This window comes from Dipodomys merriami, unplaced genomic scaffold, assembly GCF_024711535.1.
Source record: "Dipodomys merriami isolate MVZ:Mamm:240054 unplaced genomic scaffold, mDipMer1.0.p SCAF_151, whole genome shotgun sequence".
Lineage (NCBI taxonomy): Eukaryota > Metazoa > Chordata > Mammalia > Rodentia > Heteromyidae > Dipodomys > Dipodomys merriami.
This window is the reverse complement of record NW_027202838.1, coordinates 1,026,653-1,045,666: the sequence shown is the minus strand read 5'-3', so window position 1 is coordinate 1,045,666 and position 19,014 is coordinate 1,026,653. Positions and strand designations below refer to the sequence as shown.

Sequence of the window (19,014 nt, the reverse complement as noted above, 5' to 3'; positions counted from 1 at the left end):
CCTCCCTCCCTCCCTCTTCTTTCTCTCTTTCTCTCGCCCTTCCTTCCTTCCTTTCCTTCCTTCCTTCCTTCCCTTCCTTCCCTTCCTTCCTTCCTTCCTTCCTTCCTTTCTTTCTTTCTTTCTTTCTTTCTTTCTTTCTTTCTTTCTTTCTTTCTTTCTTTCTTTCTTTCTTTCTTTCTTTCTTTCTTTCTTTCTTTCGCCAGTCCTGAGGCTTGAATTCAGGGCCTGAGCACTATCCCTGAGCTCTTTTGCTTAAGGCTAGTGCTCTACTACTTTGAGCCACAACACTACTTCTGGTTTTCCGGTGGTTAATTGGAGATAAAGTGAAATGAACCCCAAGATATGGACACAAGAGGTCTTTGTCATTGTTTTTAATTACTATGTGATTTTTTTGTTTCCTTTGTATGTTCTTCCCCCTATGATATATTTCTTTTTTTTTTTTTTTTTTGTCGGTCATGGGGCTTGAACTCTGGGCCTGGGCGCTGTCCCTCAGCTCTTCAGCTCAAGGCCAGCGCTCTACCACTTGAGCTACAGCGCCACTTCCGGTTTTTCTGGTGGTTTATTGGAGATAGGAGTCTCACAGTCTTTCCTGCCCGGGCTGGCTTTGAACCGCGATCCTCAGATCTCAGCCTCCTGAGTAGCTAGGATTACAGGCGTGAGCCACCAGCGCCCGGCTCCTATGATATATTTCCTGTTGTCACTATATTTGATTTTTGTACCCTTCATCTGAGGATCATAGCTCAAAGCTAGCCTGGGCAGGAAAGTCCAAGAGACTCTTTATGGCCAATAAACCACCGAAAAGTTGAAAGTGGAGCTGTGGCTTAAGGACAGTACCCAGGCCCTAAGTTCAAGTCCCAGGACCAGCATAAAAGAAAAAAAACGAGATGTGGGCATCTTCTGGGTTGCTGCCTTTCTTACATGGGCCTCCCTGCCTGTCCCTCAAAGACACCCTGGGGACCTGGGCAGTTCTAAAGGCCAAGCTGCTCCTATCAGCCAGCCACAGGAGCGGCAAGGACTGAAGACCTCTAGGCCAGCCTTGTAAGACAGGGGACACAAGACCACACCATGGCAGCCCACACCAGAAGCCACTGGTCTGCTCTAAATCCAGATTGACAGGCAAAGGCCAGGAGCACTAGTGGAGACTGAATATCATATCATATAGTGTGTGGGTTCTCTAAGAGAACTACAGTCTAGAATTCTGAGTAGAAAAAAATAAAACAAAAAACCCAGAGACTTACACTCAGGGTAGTGGAGCACTAGCTCCCTTGAAAAGCTCAGGAACCGAGCCCAGGCCTTGAGTTCAAGCATCAGGACCAACACACACACACACACACACACACACACACACACACACACACACACACACACACACACACACACACACACACACACACACACACACACACACACACACACGAAGAGATTGAGAGGAATAAAAAAAAGGAAGAAAGAGAAGGGAGAAAAAAGGAGGGAAGAGAGAAAGGAAAGTGGGAGGGAGGAAAAGAAAGAGAGAGAGAAAGACTTATTAAGGAGACAAGTTCTCAGCTGTAGGGGTATCTGGAAATGTCTAGAGACATGTTTCAGGTCTGCAGAAAAGAAGATGTTAACTGTTGTGCATAGCACAGGATAGCACCCATAAACCTGAATTTTTTGGGTCCAAAACATCAAGAGTTGGCTGGGAGGCCATGGAGCTTCTAGAATCTAAAGCACCCTTGCCAGTTGTCTGTCCATGATCAGGGCCTTGTTTCCTCTCCAGTAGCTTCTCCCGCTTCAAAGTACCTGTGAAGTGCTTCTGGAAGCAGTCACAAATTCCTATCATTGTTGCTAAGCAGCGAGGAGGATGCGTGCTATGCAGAAGAGCACTAACAAGGTAGGCCCAGAAGAAGAAGAAAGAAAAGAGGGGAGGGGGAGGAGGAAGAAGAGGGGAAAGAAAGAAGGAAGGAAGGGAGGGAGGGAGGGAGGGAGGGAGGAGATCAAGAGCTAAGGAGGGTGGAGACTGTAATGAACTACTTTCACATTCCAAGGCCTTCCTTGGCTTACAGTTCTGTACCTGACCTCTCACGGCTCTAGATGCTTCCGCATGAGGCTCACAACTTTTTCCTTCCCCACAGTCCCCATCCCCCAGAATCTCCACTTCATAGAATCCTCCACCTTGACCAGCCCAATCCTTAAGAATCTGTGGGATGAAATAAACTATACAACTTGTGGGCAATGATAGGAGAGGGAAAGAAATAAAAGGGATGACATTATCCAAAAAGAATTGTACTCATGCAGAGCACCCGTACTCCTAGCTACTCAGGAGGCTGAGATCTGAGGATTGAGGTGCAAAGCCAGCCCAGGGAAAAAAGTCCCCGTAAGAGGTCCCAAACTGGCCTGAGCATTCTTCTGCCAGGAAAGCGGATTCAGAGGTGCTTTCCCTTTCCCTACTGTTTGTTCTGCTCAGTTCCAAATGCTTGTACCAGCCTGAGTAAACACTGCATTCAGAGAAAGCCATGCTCGTATACTGAGGGGAATGTACACATATAAAACCAGAAGAGGCTGGGTGCCTATAGCTCACACCTATAATCCTAACTACTTAAGGAGCCTGAGGTCTGACAATTGCAGTTTAAAGCTAGCTTGGGAAATAAAACCAGAAGTGGAGGTGTGGCTCAAATGGTTGAGCACCATACCAGCCTTGAGCAAAAAAAAAAAAAAAACTTAGCTAAAGACAATGCCAAGGACCAGCACCAAAACAAAACCAGAGAACCAACCAAACAAGTGGGACACTGGTAGTTCATGCCCATAATCCTAGCTACACAGGAGGCTGAGATCTGAGGATCATGGTTCAAAGCTAACCTGGGCAGGAAAGTGCATGAGACTCTTATCTCCAATTAACCAGTTTAAAAAAAACCCAGAACTAGGGACTGAGGAGGTGGCTCAGTGGTAGAGCGCTTGCCTTGCATGCCTGAGGCTCTGGGTTCAATTCCTCAGCACCACATAAGCAAAAAGAAAAACACCGGAAGTGGCGCTGTGGCTCAAGTGGTAGAGCGCTAGCCTTGAGCTGAAGAGCTGAGGGACAGCACCCAGGCCCAGAGTTCAGGCCCCATGACCGGACCCCCCCCAAAAGCAAACAAACAAACAAAAAAAACAAACCCAGAACTAGAAATAGAGCTGTGACTCAAAGTCACACCAGGACAGTGCCCAGGCCCTGAGTTCAAGCCCCAGGACTGACAAAACCCCCAAAACAAGCCAGAAAAGGTTGTGTGCTATATCTTCTCCACTCAGGACCTAGGACCCAACTCTTCCTGCTCCCTTACCCCACAGGGCTGGGTGCCTGGCAGGAGCCCCTAGCCCAGCTGATAAAGGCCCCCCCAAATCAGCAATCTCTATCAGGCTCTAGCAGGCTCTGAGGTTCCTTGATCTGGTTCCCCTTCCAGGGAGGGCAGGGCTTTCCTAGCAGTCAGCAGCCGCCTTGGCCAGCCAAGATAAGAAGCTTCCAGCAGAGTGGGTGGGAAACTTCCAGAAGCATAGCAGACAGTGTCTGTGGCAGGGAGGCCATGTAGTGGGGGCCATTGCAGACCTGGACACAGAGATCTCTGAAGACCAGAGAAGGTGTGACTATAGTCTCTGCTTGTTGGCCTTGGCTGTGTGCTCTGTGCCCACCATATGTCCCTCTCTGGTCTTAAGTTCATATTGCAGTTCCTGATTTCAACCTACTCATTTATTTTTTATTTAGGGCTTGAACTCAGGGCCTGTCTCTGAGCCTTTTTGCTCAATGCGAATGCTTTTCTACTTTCCCCACAGCTCCACTTCTGGCTTTTCTGGTGGTTAATTGGTGATGAGCATCTCATAGACTTTCCTGTCTAGGCTGGTTTCGATCCATGATCTTCTGATTTTAGCCTCTGTTAGGTTTTTAAAAAGAGGTGACCGAGTAAGAACTGAAACTGCACCACGCACGTGGTATTCAGGTAAGGGGTTTATTCAGTAGACCTGCTGGGACCAGGCAAGGTTGGCACTCCACGCGGCTGGCAAAGGAAAAAAAGAGGGCGGTCTGGCGGCGGTTTAGGCCTTATATAGGGTAGGGGGCGGGGAAGGGTGTGTCCAGGTAAAGGGAAGTGGGATCAGGTGGGAGAAAGGTGTGGCCACATCAGGTTAGGATGTGACCTCAGCGGATGTGGATGTGACCTCTTCCAGGTGTCCCAGTTGCCTAGGTAACGCAGGTACTGGGCGAGGTCTGTTCGTAGTCCAGGAATGGACCTTACAGCCTCCTGAGTAGCTAGGTTTACAGGAGTGAACCACCAGAGCCTGGCCCAACCTAGTCCTCTTATAGGAAGGAAATCATCCCTAAGAAGCTCCCGTGGACAAACAGGCAGACAGACAGTAGGATGGGTGGATCAGATCTCCTCAGTCCCCAACCTAACTACAAGTGTCTTGGTAGAGGCTAGTTTCTGCTCCCTGACCTTGAACACCAACTGCATACATGTCTGCTGGAGCACACACAGGTCTGCAAGACCCTCCCCATCATGTTTCCCAGGCAGGGCAGGACAGGTCCACTTCAGGCCAAGTCCAGAAGCTATCTGCTATGGAGGCCTGAGTTGCTGAGCATGGCCAGCTGTGTTGCCCCTGGAGTGTGTGAATGAGAACATCACTCTTCTAGATCTCACTGGTTAAATCCCCCGTCAGCTCTACTGCTGGACCCCACCAAACACCTTTGGGCTTCTCCTAGGGGCTTTCTGCTCCTCATTATCTGTAGGTTAGGAGCACCCTGTAGCCCTGGTTTCCTTCCTCCACCCTCTCCCCATTCTGCTCTACCTATTCTTTTTTTTGGGGGGGGGGCAGAAGGTGGGTGCTGGTACTAGGGCTTGAGCTCAGGCATTATGCTCTTGCTTAGGTTTTTCCATTCAAGGTTGGCATTCTACCCCTCCCCCCCCCCTTTTTTTAACCAGATCCTGTCTCAGAATTATTGGTAGAAACGACAGAGGCCACCGGCTTACCCTGAAGATGGCGGCCAGAGAGCCACAGTAGTCCATCCATCCTCACGCTGGCAGACAAGAGGTCTTCTTGGGGCTGGGAAGTTGGCTCAGTGGTAGAGCGCTTGCCTTGCATGCCTGAGGCCCTGGGTTCGATTCCTCAGCACCACATAAGCAAAAAGAAAGAAAAGCCGGAAGTGGTGCTGTGGCTCAAGTGGTAGAGCGCTAGCCTTGAGCTGAAGAGCTGAGGGACAGTGCCCAGGCCCAGAGTTCAGGCCCCACAACCGGACCCAACACAAAAAAAAGAGGTCTTCATTGTGGGGCCTTCTCGGGGCCCTGGGCACCTTTGGAGGCTGGAGCCTGGGCACCCTTATGGGCTGCAGCCTGAGCCTGAGCTGGAGTAGTGGCTGAAGCCCGGGTCTTGGCTTGTGCCTTGGCCTTGGCCTGCAACTTGGGCCTTTGCTTTGGCCTTGGCCTGGGCCTGGGCCTTAGCCTGAGTCTGGGCCTGGGCCTGGGCCTTGGGCCTGCACCCTGGCCTCTGGGGTGGTGAGCCTGCGTCCCTTTGCAATGTAGGCCCGAAAGCGCTTGCCCAGCTTGGGGTAGGCGATATAGGCGAGCGCTGGAGCTTACGGGTGGCCTGCTCAGGGAGCTTGCTTTTGTTGCTCACTGCTTTGGGTTTTACCAGCGTCTTGATGGCCTCGGCCCGCGCGCTCAAGGCCTTGGCATTGTTCACCTGCATCTTCTTCCTTTTTTTTTGGTCCAGTCGTGGGGCCTGAACTGTCCCTCAGCTCTTCAGCTCAAGGCTAGCGCTCTACCACTTGAGCCACAGCGCCACTTCCGGCTTTTTTCTTTTTGCTTATGTGGTGCTGAGGAATCGAACCCAGGGCCTCAGGCATGCAAGGCCTGAGCCACCTTCTCAGCCCTCACCTGCATCTTCTTAAAGCCCTTCTTGTTGTGCTTCTTGGCAAAACACATGTTCCTCAGGAACTTGGGGTCCACCCCCTTCAGATATTCGTATCTTTGGGATCTGGGTTTCTGGATACCATTTCTGTGCTATTTCCGAGACTGGTTGTGCGTGGTGTGGTTCTTGGATTTAGCCATGTCTGAACCGCTACCCGGTGGAAGCCGAGGCGCCTGGAACACGAAAAGGAAGAGTGGCATTCTACCCTTTAAACCATATTTCCACTTGTGATTTTCTGCTGGTTCATTGGAAATAAACTCGAGGAATTTTCTTCTCTTGGGCTGGCTTCAAACTGTGATCCTCAGATTTCTGCCTCGGGAGTAAGCTAGGATTACAGGTGTGAGGTACTGGTACCCAGTTACATTGTTTTTTATTGTTTTGTTTTGTGTATGGGTCCTAGGTCTTGAACTCAGAGCCTGGGTACTGTCCCTGAGCTTCTTTGGTCAAGTTAGGGCTCTACCACTTGAACCACAGCTTCACTTTTGGCTTTTTTTGGGCAATTAATTAGATTCAAGAGTCTCTGGGACTTTCTTGTCCAGATAACTTTGAACCGTGTTCCTTAGGCCTTAGCTTCCTGAGTAAGGATTTTAGGTGTGAGCCACTAGTGCCCGGCTTCCATAGTTTGTTTTAGACCATGACATGCTTGTATTTCCCCGTGCCTCAGTTTCCCTATCTGTAAAAAAGGGCAGAGAGCAATGGGTGGGCTTAAGCATTCATGGCACAGTGTCAGGTGGATGGAAAGGACCCAATGTGGGGACTTTCTATTATTTCTAGGGATTTCTTTTTCTTTTTTTTTTTTTTTTTTTTTTTTTGTCGGTTGTGGGGCTTGAACTCTGGGCCTGGGCGCTGTCCCTCAGCTCTTCAGCTCAAGGCGAGCACTCTACCACTTGAGCTACAGCGCCACTTCCGGTTTTCTGGTGGTTTATTGAAGATAGGAGTCTCATGGTCTCTCCTGCCCGGGCTGGCTTTGAACCGCGATCCTCAGATCTCAGCCTCCTGAGTAGCTAGGATTACAGGCGTGAGCCACCAGCGCCCAGTTATTTCTAGGGATTTCTATATTCCACATCTCCTTCGACTTTCCTTGCAACTTTTCCCACACTTGGCTCCCTTTCCCTCATCTACACTGTTCCTCACCCTGCCCCACTCATCCTCAGGTAATAGAACCATGAGAATCATTTTGGGGCTTCTAGTCTGGGTGTGATGGCGGGAGGTATCACTGGAATCTGTTACAATGCTGGCTTTTCAGTACTGGAACCTCAGACACACACAGAGCCCTCAGCTGCTACGTTGGCCTCAAAGGAATCTGCTGTCATTTCTTATCTGTCCCCAGTGGCTCTTTGGATCCTGACTGCTCGCCTGTGAGCAAGTGTTAAGCTCTTGTTCATTTGAAGGTAGCTAGCTTTACTATTAGTGTTATCAAATAACTTCTTTCCTTCCTCCCTTCCTCTCTCTCTTTTTCTTTCTCTCTTTTCTTCTCTTTCTTTCTCTCTCTTGCTATCTTTCTTTCCTTTGATGTCAGTCCTGAAGCTTGAACTCAGGGCCTGGGCACTGTCCCTGAGCTTCTTTTGCTTAAAGCTAGTGCTCCACCACTTGAGCTACTGCTCTGCTTCTGGCTTTTTGGTGGCTAATTGGAGTTAATTGGAGATAAGAATTTTACAGGCTTTCCTGCCCAGCCTGGCTTTGAATTGTAATCCTCAACTCTCAGCCTCCTGAGTAGCTAGGACTACATGTATGATCCACAAGCAGCTGATTTCTTCTTTCTTTTTTCCTTTCCTTCTTTCTTTCCTTCCTTCCTTCTTTCCTTCCTTCCTTCTTTCTTTCCTTCCTTCCTCTCTCCCTCCTTCCTTCCCTCCTTCCCTCCCTCCATTCCTTCTTCCTTTTTCCTTCTCTTTTTTCCCCTTTCTCTCTTTTTTGTGTGCCAGTACTAGGGTTTGAACCCAGGGCCTGAACTCTGTCCCTTAGCTTTTCTGCTCAAGGCTAGAGCTCTACCATTTGAGCCACAGTTCCTTTTTTGGCATTTTGCCATTAATTGGAAATAAGAGTGTCATGGACTTAATTTCCTGGGCTGTCATTGAACAGAGATCCTCAGCTCTCAGCCTCCTGAGTAGCTATGATTGCAGCCATGCACTACCAACCCCTGGTTCAACTCCTTTATTATACAACCACAGATAACTCCACAACTAAGGGAACTTCACTAATAGAAAGCCTAAAATAGGGCTGGGAATGTGGCTTAGTGGTAGGATGCTTGCCTAGCATGCATGAAGCCCTGGGTTCAACTCCTCAGTACCACATAAACAGAAAAAGCCAGAAATGGTGCTGTTGCTCAAGTGGTAGAGTGCTAACCTTGAGCAAAAGAAGCTCAGGGACAGTGCCTGGGCCCTGAGTTCAAGCCCGAGGACTTGAAAGAAAGAAAAAAAAGAAAGGCTAACATCCATGTGTTCATGGATATTTTGTAAGCATTTTTGGTGGCTCTGGTGATTGATTTCAGGGTCTTGTACTGACTAAGCAGGCATTCTACCACTTAAGCCAATTCCGGTCTTTGGAAGCATTTTTTTTTTCCTGTTTTGGTAAAAGCACAGGATTGAAAGTAATTCAAATAGTTATGCACAAAATATTGATTAACTAGGTATTTTGTAGTTTAACCGTGTTGGGGAATATTATATAGATGCAAAAAAAAATGATCTCATGCTAGTGTTTCTGAGCATCACAGGAAGGTTAAAAAAACACATTTCCAGAGTAATATGATCAGAACTTTCAAAACACTCATATCAATGGGAGTGGTCTCTGGAGGTGCATGCACACGCACATGAACCAACTCAATACAAACAACATAGCAATGTGTGTGTGCACACATCTCATTATATCAGCATAGAAAAGTTTTGGAAACAGTCATGTCAGGTGTTTAACTTAACTCATGTCACATTCTTCTGTTACTGGGAAGTGACAACCCTGTCTCAGTGTCCTCCTTTGTAAATTAGAAATGACAAATATTGGATCTGGAGGCATGACTCAGTTAGTAGAGTGCCAGCCTATAAGCAAGGTATCAAGTCCGGGTCTCAGATCTTTAAAAAAAAGAAAGAAAAAATCTCATAGGGTTATGATGAGAATTCACCTAATTATTGCAAATCATTTGTCACATAAGACTTACTCAAATTCTTAGGAAAATGATGCAAACTTCTGGCTAGCTGCCCCCTCCCCCCCCCCCCGCCCTCAAAAAAATTAAAAATATATTTTCTGGAATAAATTTTCATTTAAACTACGGCTGATATTTAAACTTCTGCCTGTCTTTGCTACCATCTAGTGGCCATAAGTGAGAATGCACCTATTTCCAGGCATGCCTTTATTCATTTGTTCATTCTTTCACCTCCAGGCTAGTCTCTCCTTACCCCCTCCTCCCTCTCTCTCCCACCCCTCAATATTGGGGCTTGAGCTTAGGACCTGCACACTGTCCCTTAGCTTTTTCCACTCCAGGCTAACCTTCTATTACTTGAACTATAGCTCCACTTCTGGCTTAATAACTTCTGGGTAATAACTGAAGTTACACCCTACGTTTGTGTGACTAAAACATAAGAATACATGTAAATCATTCAGCACTGGTCTTCACACAAAGGACTGTTGCAAAGATGGTAACTAATGTATTTATACCTATTTGCACTTGTTTCGTGGGTGAAGAACTTGAGGCTCAGAGGAAAAGGAAATACAGACATTGGAATCCCATCTTGAATATGGGAATACCAGAGGCGGGATCTCTCAGAGGTATTGGGAAGCCTTCTTGCCACAACCACACAGCCTTGGCCCACTTTTTTTTTTTTTGCCAAAGAACATTCAGAAATGAAACATCTCTCCTGGTGGTTACTTACTAACAAATTGGATATTCACACACACACACACACACACACACACACACACACACACACACACACACACACGGGCACTGTTGGCTCATGTCTGTAATCCTAGCTACTTAGGAGGCTGAGATCTGAGTATTGAAGTTCAAAGCCAGCCTGGGTAGGAAAGTCTGTGACTCTTGTCTCCAATTAGCCATCAAAAAGCCAGAAGTGGAACTGTGGCTCAAGTAGTAGAGTGCTAGCCTTGAGCAAAAGAAGCTTAGGGACAGCACCCAGGCCCTGAGATCAAGTCCTAGGACCATCATTTCTTATTAGGTCTACAGATTACACTAATATTTGTCTAGGTATTATTTCACTTTATCAGCACAAAGTGGTGAACTGAGCCTGAAAGAAACACAAGCTAGATGAAAAACATTTGTCATGATGTGAGAGGCTCCACCCAGGAGTGGGCCATTTTCATTCACAGATTGCATGCTTCCTTGTCCTCTGTAATCAGGTTCCCCCCCTCTTTTTAATATTTATTTATTTATTTTTATTTTTATTTTTGGGTCCGGTTGTGGGGCCTGAACTCTAGGCCTGGGCGCTGTCCCTCAGCTCTTCAGCTCAAGGCTAGCACTCTACCACTTGAGCACCACTTCCGGCTTTTTTCTTTTTGCTTATATGGTGCTGAGGAATCGAACCCAGGGCCTCATGCATGTGAGGCAAGTGCTCTACCACTGAGCCAACTTCCCAGCCCCCCTTTTTTATTTTATTTATTTTTATTTATTTATTTATTTTGTTTTGGTCCAGTCGTGGGGCCTGAACTCTGGGCCTGGGCGCTGTCCCTCAGCTCTTCAGCTCAAGGCTAGCGCTCTACCACTTGAGCCACAGTACCACTTCCAGCTTTTTTCTTTTTGCTTATGTGGTGCTGAGGAATTGAACCCAGGGCCTCAGGCATGCAAGGCAAGCGCTCTACCACTGAGCCACCTTCCCAGCCCCCCTTTTTTATTTTTTACTTTTTTCTTTTTGGTAATCGTGGGGCTTGAACTTGGGGCCTGGGGCTTGACCTGAACTCTTATTTGTTCTAGTCTAGCACTCTACCAATTTGAGCCACAGTACTATTTCTGGTTTTCTGGTGGTTAATTGGAGATAAGAGTCTTATGGACTTTCTTGCTTTGTACCATGATTCTCAGATCTCAGCCACCAGTACCTGGCTCTTTTTTTTTTTGTACTGAGACTTGAACTTAGGTCTTCATCCTTTTGCTGGGATTTTTTTCTAAGATTGTCAGCTGGTACTCTACAACTTGAGCCATGCCTAGATTTCTGGCTTTTTACTGGATAACTAGAGATATGAATTGCAGACTTTCCTGCCTGGGCTGACTTTGAACCTCAATCCTCAGATCTTATCCACCAGAGTACCTATGCAGCTCATACTTATGATAAAATGGTAGCCAGGAGCCAACCATATATAAATATATATATATATATATATATATATATACACATATATATGGTTATATATATAACACACATATATATATACATGCATATGTAAAAACAACACTATGTAATGTAAAGTGATATATAATATATGTTATCATATACATAAAGATAAAATGTATCATACATATTATATAACATACATTATTCATTATATTATATATATAATTTTTGCGATAGGATAATGTTTTTTGCCTGGGTGAACCTGGATTATGATACTATTTACACTTCCTGTCATTGCTGGAATGATAGATGTATACAACCACAGTCAGGTTTTTTTTCCCCCAGGTAAGCATAAAACTTTCATCTTCCTTATCTCAGCCTTTCTAAGTAGCTTGGATTACAAGGGTGAGCCAATGCATGTGGTTTGAAATAGTTGCCTATTTAGTTGTTATTTCTTTTCCTTTCTTTTCTTTAAGTCTGAGACTGGGATGCAAATGTAGTACCAGCTGTTTTTGCTCATTGGCTAATGTTCTACCAACTGAGCTACATTTTCCTCAGTTCTCTACCTATTGGACTGATAGAAATTAAGAATGACAACCCCCAATACTGGAGACACAGGCATTCTACACTACTTTTGATGATTATGAGGAGTAGGAATGAGTCAAACCTGCCTGGGCAGCAGTTTGGAAACATGACAAATTTTAATACTTCACCTTGTTTGACCCTGGCTTCATCCCCATAGAACTAAGTTTTAAAAATGAAAGATGTTTATCATGCCATTGTTTATAGTAGAATATTAGACGCTGTTTAAATAACCATCAATAAAGGATTGGTTCAATAGGTTAGAGTATGTTTACACACAATATTAAGTACTATTAAAACCAATAATGTGCATTTATCTATTGACATTGTGTGTGCGCATGTGTGTGTACGCGCGCACCCACGTGCTGGCCTTGGTCTTGAACTTAATAGCCTGGATGCTGTAAGCCTTAACTTCTTCACCCCAGGTCTGTACTCTACCATTTGAGCCATGGCTCTACCTCCAGCTTGTTGCTGGTTAATTGGAGATAAGAGTCTCATGGACTTTTCCTACCCAGGCTGGCCTTGAACCATAGATCTCAGCCTCTCCAATATCTAGGGTTACAGGCATGAGCAACCAGATCCCAATTTTGGTTCACTTTTTAAAAAATCTTTATTGCAAGTTATGTACTTTTTTTTAGTCACTTAGATTTCTCCTCTTTTTAATTAGTATGAATGTATTCTGACATTTCCATACACACATACAATGTGCCTTAATCCCAGCAAAACTAGAACAAAGCTCCATTTTCATTTTCTTTTCTCTCCCTCCCTCCCTCTCCCTCTCTCCCTCCCTCCCTCCTTCCCTCCCTCCCTCTCTCCCTCTCTCTCTCTCTCTCTCTCTCTCTCTCTCTCTCTCTCTCTCTCTCTCTCTCTGTCAGTCCTGGGGCTTGAACTCAGGGACTGTCCCTGAGCTTCTTTTGCTCAAGGCTAGTGCTTTACCACTTGAGACACAGCACCACTTCTGGATTGTTCTGAGGAGTTGAACCCAGGGCTTCCTGCATGCTAGGCAAGCACTCTACCACTAAGCCACATTTACAGCACCTACAACTTGTTTTTGTGTGTCCCAGTTATGGGCCTGAACTTGAGGTGTTTTGTTCAAGGCTAGAATTGTATGACTTTCTCCTTCTTGTTGGTTAATTGGTGATAAGAATTTCACAGTCTTTCCTGCCCAGGCTGGCTTGGAACAAAGATCCTCAGTGTATTCAAGCCTCTGTGTAATGCCCTTGGCTTCTCTTGGTACTTTTATCTCGTAATAACTATCCCCAAATAAAATGCCAGAAGTGGTGCTGTGCCTCAAGTTATATAGGCTGCAAGTCTTTTTTTTTTTTTTTTGGTCATGGGGCTTGAACTCTGGGCCTGGGCGCTGTCTCTCAGCTCTTCAGCTCAAGGCTAGCTCTCTACCACTTGAGCCACAGTGCCACTTCCGGTTTTCTAGTGTTTTATTGGAGATAGGAGTCTCACGGTCTTTCCTGCCTGGGCTGGCTTTGAACCACGATTCTCAGATCTCAGCCTCCTGAGTAGCTAGGATTACAGGCGAGAGCCACCAGTGCCTGGCTTGGCTGCAAGTCTTGAGTAAAACAAAACAAAATAGAAATAGAAAGAGTGGGCAAGGCCCTGAGCTCAAGCACTAGGACCAGCACCATAAAAACAAAGTCAGAAGTTGAGCTGTGGCTCAAGTTGAAGAACCAGCTAATCTTGAGCAAAAAACAGAACAGAACAAAAAACCTAAACAAGATCAAAAGAGAGGGAGAGTGGCTAGAACCTGAATGTAAGCCCAAGGATCTAGGACCAACTCCCAAACACCCAAATAAATAAAGAAATCAGAGGTTGAGCTTGAACTTTTTCTCAAATTGTAGAGCCTGCTAACTTTCACCAAAAACAAACAAACAACCCCCTCCCCAAACCTCAGGGACAGTTACCAGACCCCGAGTACAAGCCCTAGGATGAGAATAACAACAACAATGAAAAAGAGAATAACTCAGGGACAGTGGCTAGGCCCTGAGTACAAGCCCTAGGACCAGTACCAACACGAAAGCAAGAAGGTAAGTATAAGGTCCGCTCCTGGATGGCCAGCAGACTCCACCCTCCTTGCAGCAAAGTCTCCACCCGGTACCTGCATTACCTAGGCAACTGAGACACCTGGAAGAGGTCACATCTGCATCCGCTGAGGTCACATTTGAATTTGATGTGGCCACACCTTTCTCTGCCCATACCCTAGATAAGGCCTAGCCCAGGCCCAGACTCTCTCTCTCTGCTCTCTCTCTGTTCTTTTCTAGCTCTTCTCTCTCTCTTTCCCAGCTCTCTCTCTTTCCCAGCTCTCCCAGCTCTCTTTCCTAGGCCTTTCCCCACCGAGTGAAAGACCAAGATGGCCTGGTGCCAGCCCGAACGATGAATAAACCTATCCCTTACCTGAATACCATGTGTGTGGTGCTGTTCTTACTCAGTTACCTCTTTTTAAAAACTTAACAGTAAGCTGTATTTCAAAGTGTGGAACCTGCAACAAACACTCAGGACACTCACCAAGCCCTGACTTCAACCCTAGGACCAGCACATACACACAAAAAAAGCTAGAAGTAGAGTTGTGGCTCAAGTTTAGGGCCTGCTAGCTTTGAAAATAAAGTCCTTAGACACAGTGGTCATACCCTGAGTTCAAGCCCTAGGGCTAGCATCAAGAAAAAAAAAAAAAAAAAAAAGGCCAGAAATTCACCTGTGGCAAAAGCTATGGACCCTGCTAGCCTTCAGGAAAAGAAAAGAAAAACAAAGAGAAAGAAAATAGGAAAAGTGGCCAGGCCCTGAATTCAAGCACTAGGACTATAAAGTTCACCCAAACGAGACTTGCCACATGGTTCAGGCAGAAAAGAGTTTGTTGTGGGGGTTGGGGGGAGAGCAAACTCCCAACCAGCATGAGATGGAAGTATGCAGCGAGAGAGAAGAGAAGAAAAAAGAGGGAAGAAACATGTGGTTGAAAGGGATTACAGGAGTGGTGGGGAGGTGTGGATGTAGAAGTGGATGTAGAAGTGATCTGGTTGTAAGATAACTCAGTCCTGGGGCTGGGAAGGTGGCTCAGTGGTAGAGCGCTTGCCTTGCATGCCTGAGACCCTGGGTTCGATTCCTCAGCACCACATAAGCAAAAAGAAGAAAGCCGGAAGTGGCGCTGTGGCTCAAGTGGTAGAGCGCTAGCCTTGAGCTGAAGAGCGCCCAGGCCCAGAGTTCAGGCCCCACTACTGGACCCCCTCCCCCCCCCCTCCAAAAAAAGATAACTCAGTCCTGAGAAAACAGAGAAACCACCTTTTGAGAGGTTGAATTGGAAGTCTTTTTTGTTGTTGGTGGTGGTGGTTGAGCCTGAACTCTGGGCCTGGGCTCTGTCCCTCAGCTCTTGAGCTCAAGGCTAGCACTCTACCACTTGAACCACAGTGCCATTTCCAGCTTTTTCTGCTTATGTGGTGCTGAAGAATCGAACCCAAGGCCTCATGCATGTAAGGCAAGCACTTTACCACTGAGCCACGTTCCCAGCCCTGAATTGGGAGTCTTTATTAAAAGGTTGGCATCTGCAGATGGACTCAACGATGTGTAGACCCAAACAGAACTTGCACAAAGCTTTTAAAGACAACAACCACATGCTTGGGGTAAAGCACTCAAGCCCAACAAAAGCAGACCTTATATGGACATAATCAGGTACACGCTCAGGTAGCAGCAGAACTTTTCCATCTAGGGAAGATAGGGGATACTTAGAGGCTACTCAGAAGTGGGCAATTCAAGCCACTTAGGGAGGTGATCAAGGCAGAATCAGAGTATTTTCTATGCAAAGATTTCCTAAGGCCATGACACCTGCATTTTTCTGAAGCTGAGTTTTCCTAGCTCACCTTGAGCTAGGCATCTGCAATTTACTGAATGGCCTCTCTTACCTCTAGGCTTTTTAGCACTTGATGGAGAGCTCCTCTATCCAACAAGAGGCACTGGGATGGCTGTAAGAAGCTACTTAGACTTAGCCTCCTCACCTCAACCTCCCTGGATTAGTCTAGGGTCCTTTGCTGACTCACAGGTAATTGACAGCCAGGTGATTAGTGGTTTCAGGCAGGTGATTTCTGGTAAGGCTATGTGCTGTCTTTCATGAAGAGGAAGTGGGGGAGGGGGCTGTTCTTCTGGGCAGAGCTAACAAAAATCAGCACCAAAAAGAAAAAAGAAAAAAAGAAAAAACCCATCCCCCTGAAAAATCCAGCCCCCCAAATCCAGAAATAAGTGTTATCATGTCCTCTACCTCATGTCCTCAGTCCCTTCCCCCAAACCAGTTTATCTGGCCTGGCCTGCCTTCAGCCTTGGCCATTCCTCTCACTTCACTTCCTGGAGCCCCATGTTAACTGTTACAATCAGAAAACCCACCCCTAATCCCCTGACTATAAAAATGCCCCTAAAACAAAGGACAGGTTCCATTTCTCCCTCTCCTGTAAGAGAATTGGCTTTGTCAGCCCCTGCTGACAATAAACTTCTTTTGCTGTATGTGACTGACTATGACATGGTTTTTTGGGCTGGTGCTTTTAAGAAGAAAACAAAACAAAACAAAAAAACCCAAAAACAAAAAAAAAAGTTCACCTGTGGCTCAAAGTGTGAAGTCTGCTAACCTTGTGTGTGTGTGTGTGTGTGGGGAACAACAAAAACCAAACCAAAAAACCAACCAAAACTTCAGGGAGAGTTGCCAGTCCCTGAGTTCAATCCCTAGGATCAGCATCCAAATAAAAACAAAAAATTAAAAGTTGAGCTTTGGGGGCTGGGAATGTGGTTTAGTGGTAGAGTGCTTGCCTTGCATGCATGAAGCCCTGGGTTTGATTCTTCAGTACCACATACACAGAAAAGGCCAGAAGTGACACTGTGGCTCAAGTGGTAGAGTGCTAGCCTTGAGCAAAAGAAGCTCAGGGATAGTGCATAGGCCCTGAGTTCAAGTCCCAGGGCTGGCATAAAACAACAACAACAACAAAGTTGAGCTTAGGCTCAAATTGTAGATCCTGGTAGCCTTCAGACAAACAACAACAACAATAACCTATAACAACAATTACCTCAAGAAGATTGGCCATGCCCTGAGTTAAATCCCTAGGCTCAGCATCAAGAAAAAAAAAATCCACATGTTGAGCTGTGGCTCAAGTTATAGAGCCTCCTGGTAGCCTTAAGCTACACCCCCCCCCCCAAACAACAACAACAAACACACACACAAAACAAAAAACAAACATCAACACCTCCCCCAACCCCAAACAACAAAACACCCAGAAAGATCTTAACCAAAAGCCAGGGGACTTGAACTTGAAAAAACAAAAATAAGCACTAAAATAAATGAAAAGGAAAGCCAGAGAATTGAAGAGCCAATTCAGCATTTTCAAAACATGGTTCATACCTGCTATCCTACCTGCTCAGGAAGCTGAAATTTGAGGATCGTGGTTCCAAGCCAGAGCCTGGGCAGGGAAAGTCCATGAGAATTCTTTTCCTGTGTGCCAGTTTTGGGCTTGAACTTGAGGTGTTTTGCTCAAGGCTAGAGTCCTACTACTTCCTGCCTCTTGGTGATTAATTAGAGATAGACTCACATGGACTTTCCTGCCCAGGCTGGCTTCCAACCTTAATCCTCAGATTTTAGGATACGGTGTAGTGCCCTTGGCTTCACATGGATCTGTTATCTCCTATTAACCATAAAAAGGCAGAAGTTAGGCTGTGACTCTAGTAGTAGAGCCTGGTAGCCTTGAATTTAAACAAAAACAAAAACAACAACTTAGGGAGAGTCATGAGGCATTGAGTTCAAGTCCTAGGAACAGTGCACAACTTGAGGAAATGATTTATTTATAAATTAATAGGCTATAAGAAAATAAAAGATGACCCATAGTTGAGGCTTAGGTGATATATACATTGTGACAAACATGGCCAAGAAGGAACCGTGGAGGGGGAATGGGAACTCAGGAGGCAGAAGCAAGGTGCAGCCTGCTTTTCTTGATTTCCATCATTTGCATGTACATTTCTTTCCTTTTATGCAGGATTCCCTGTGCACTGGGGATACTGGATCACAGGGCCTCTGTTAGCGAAATGAGTTCCCTTCCCACAGCTTAGTACACTCCTTCCTCTCTCCATAGCTTAGCATGCTCCCTTCCTAGGCAACACTAGATCCATTTAGTAAAGACAGTAAATAATCAGCCTCCACCCTTCTTTACCTTGGGATGGCACTTCTCTGGGGCAGCTACCACCAAGAGCAACAAGAGCCTCTTAGAGTGACCTTCAGTTCTGGGCAGTTGCAGGACCCCCTTATCTACTATTTGGACAGCAGCCATAAATCCTAGTCCGCCATGATGAAGCCCCTGGCCCACATGTCTACCCCTGTCCCTTCTAACCCCTCTTAAACCTCCTAGGTTATGTAGGTCACCTCAGACAATAGCTGGTGCTTCTTCTCACTTCTTCCATGTGAGAAGGAGTCTTGCTGGCTCCTTTCCTGCCAATAGACCTTTCTTTGTTCTCTGTACCTGGAAGTCTGCGTGGTTTTCTGGCAAAAGTCTAATAATCTAACAGCCTCTCTCCAGTCTCTCCCACTTCACTTGGTGGTGGACATATGAGCAGCTTCTGGTCAATATCTACTTCTACACATGATGCTAAAGCTTGAATTTGTAGCTTTGTGCTTCCTTTTTGTTGGGGGGGGGGTGTGGAGGGGCTGGTACTTGAGCTTTTTTGCTCAAGACCAGTGTTCTACTGCTAGAGCCACAGCTCCACCCCAGCTTTCTTTTTCTTTTGGGTTTAATTGGAGATAAGAGTCTCATGGGCTTTCCTGTCTAGTCTGGCTCTGAACCATAATCCTCAGACCTCAGCCATCTGAGAAGCTAGGATTACAGGCATGACCCACCAATGTCCAGCTTTGTTTGGCTTGTTTTTTCTACTGCTCTCATTTGAACACACCTCCAATTTGGCATTTTGCTGGTTGTAGGAGATGTCACCTTATTGATTTTTCTTCCCAGCTTGGATTTGAGCCACAATCTTCAGAATTCAGCATCATGAGTAGCTAGCATGACAAACCTGAGCCATTGGTAGCAACTCATCTCTCACTTTTTTTTTTTTTTGAAAGGTCAAATTTTGGTATTTATTTGAGTGCTAGTAGACCACAGATGGCCAATTACAAAGATCTGCAGCCCTCAACAGAGCTTGTACCAACCTTTTAAAGACAAAGATCACATGTTGGATGGAGACCAAACCTCAACAAAGTATTATACATAAACAACATAAGGAGCAGAGCTCC

General features: G+C 46.0%; 1 pseudogene; it reads right to left on the bottom strand.

Moving 5' to 3' along the window:
- Positions 1-5,261: 5,261 nt before the first annotated feature.
- On the bottom strand, positions 5,262-6,053 carry LOC138827163 (large ribosomal subunit protein eL29 pseudogene; annotated as a pseudogene).
- Between the last annotated feature and the right edge of the window lie 12,961 nt (positions 6,054-19,014).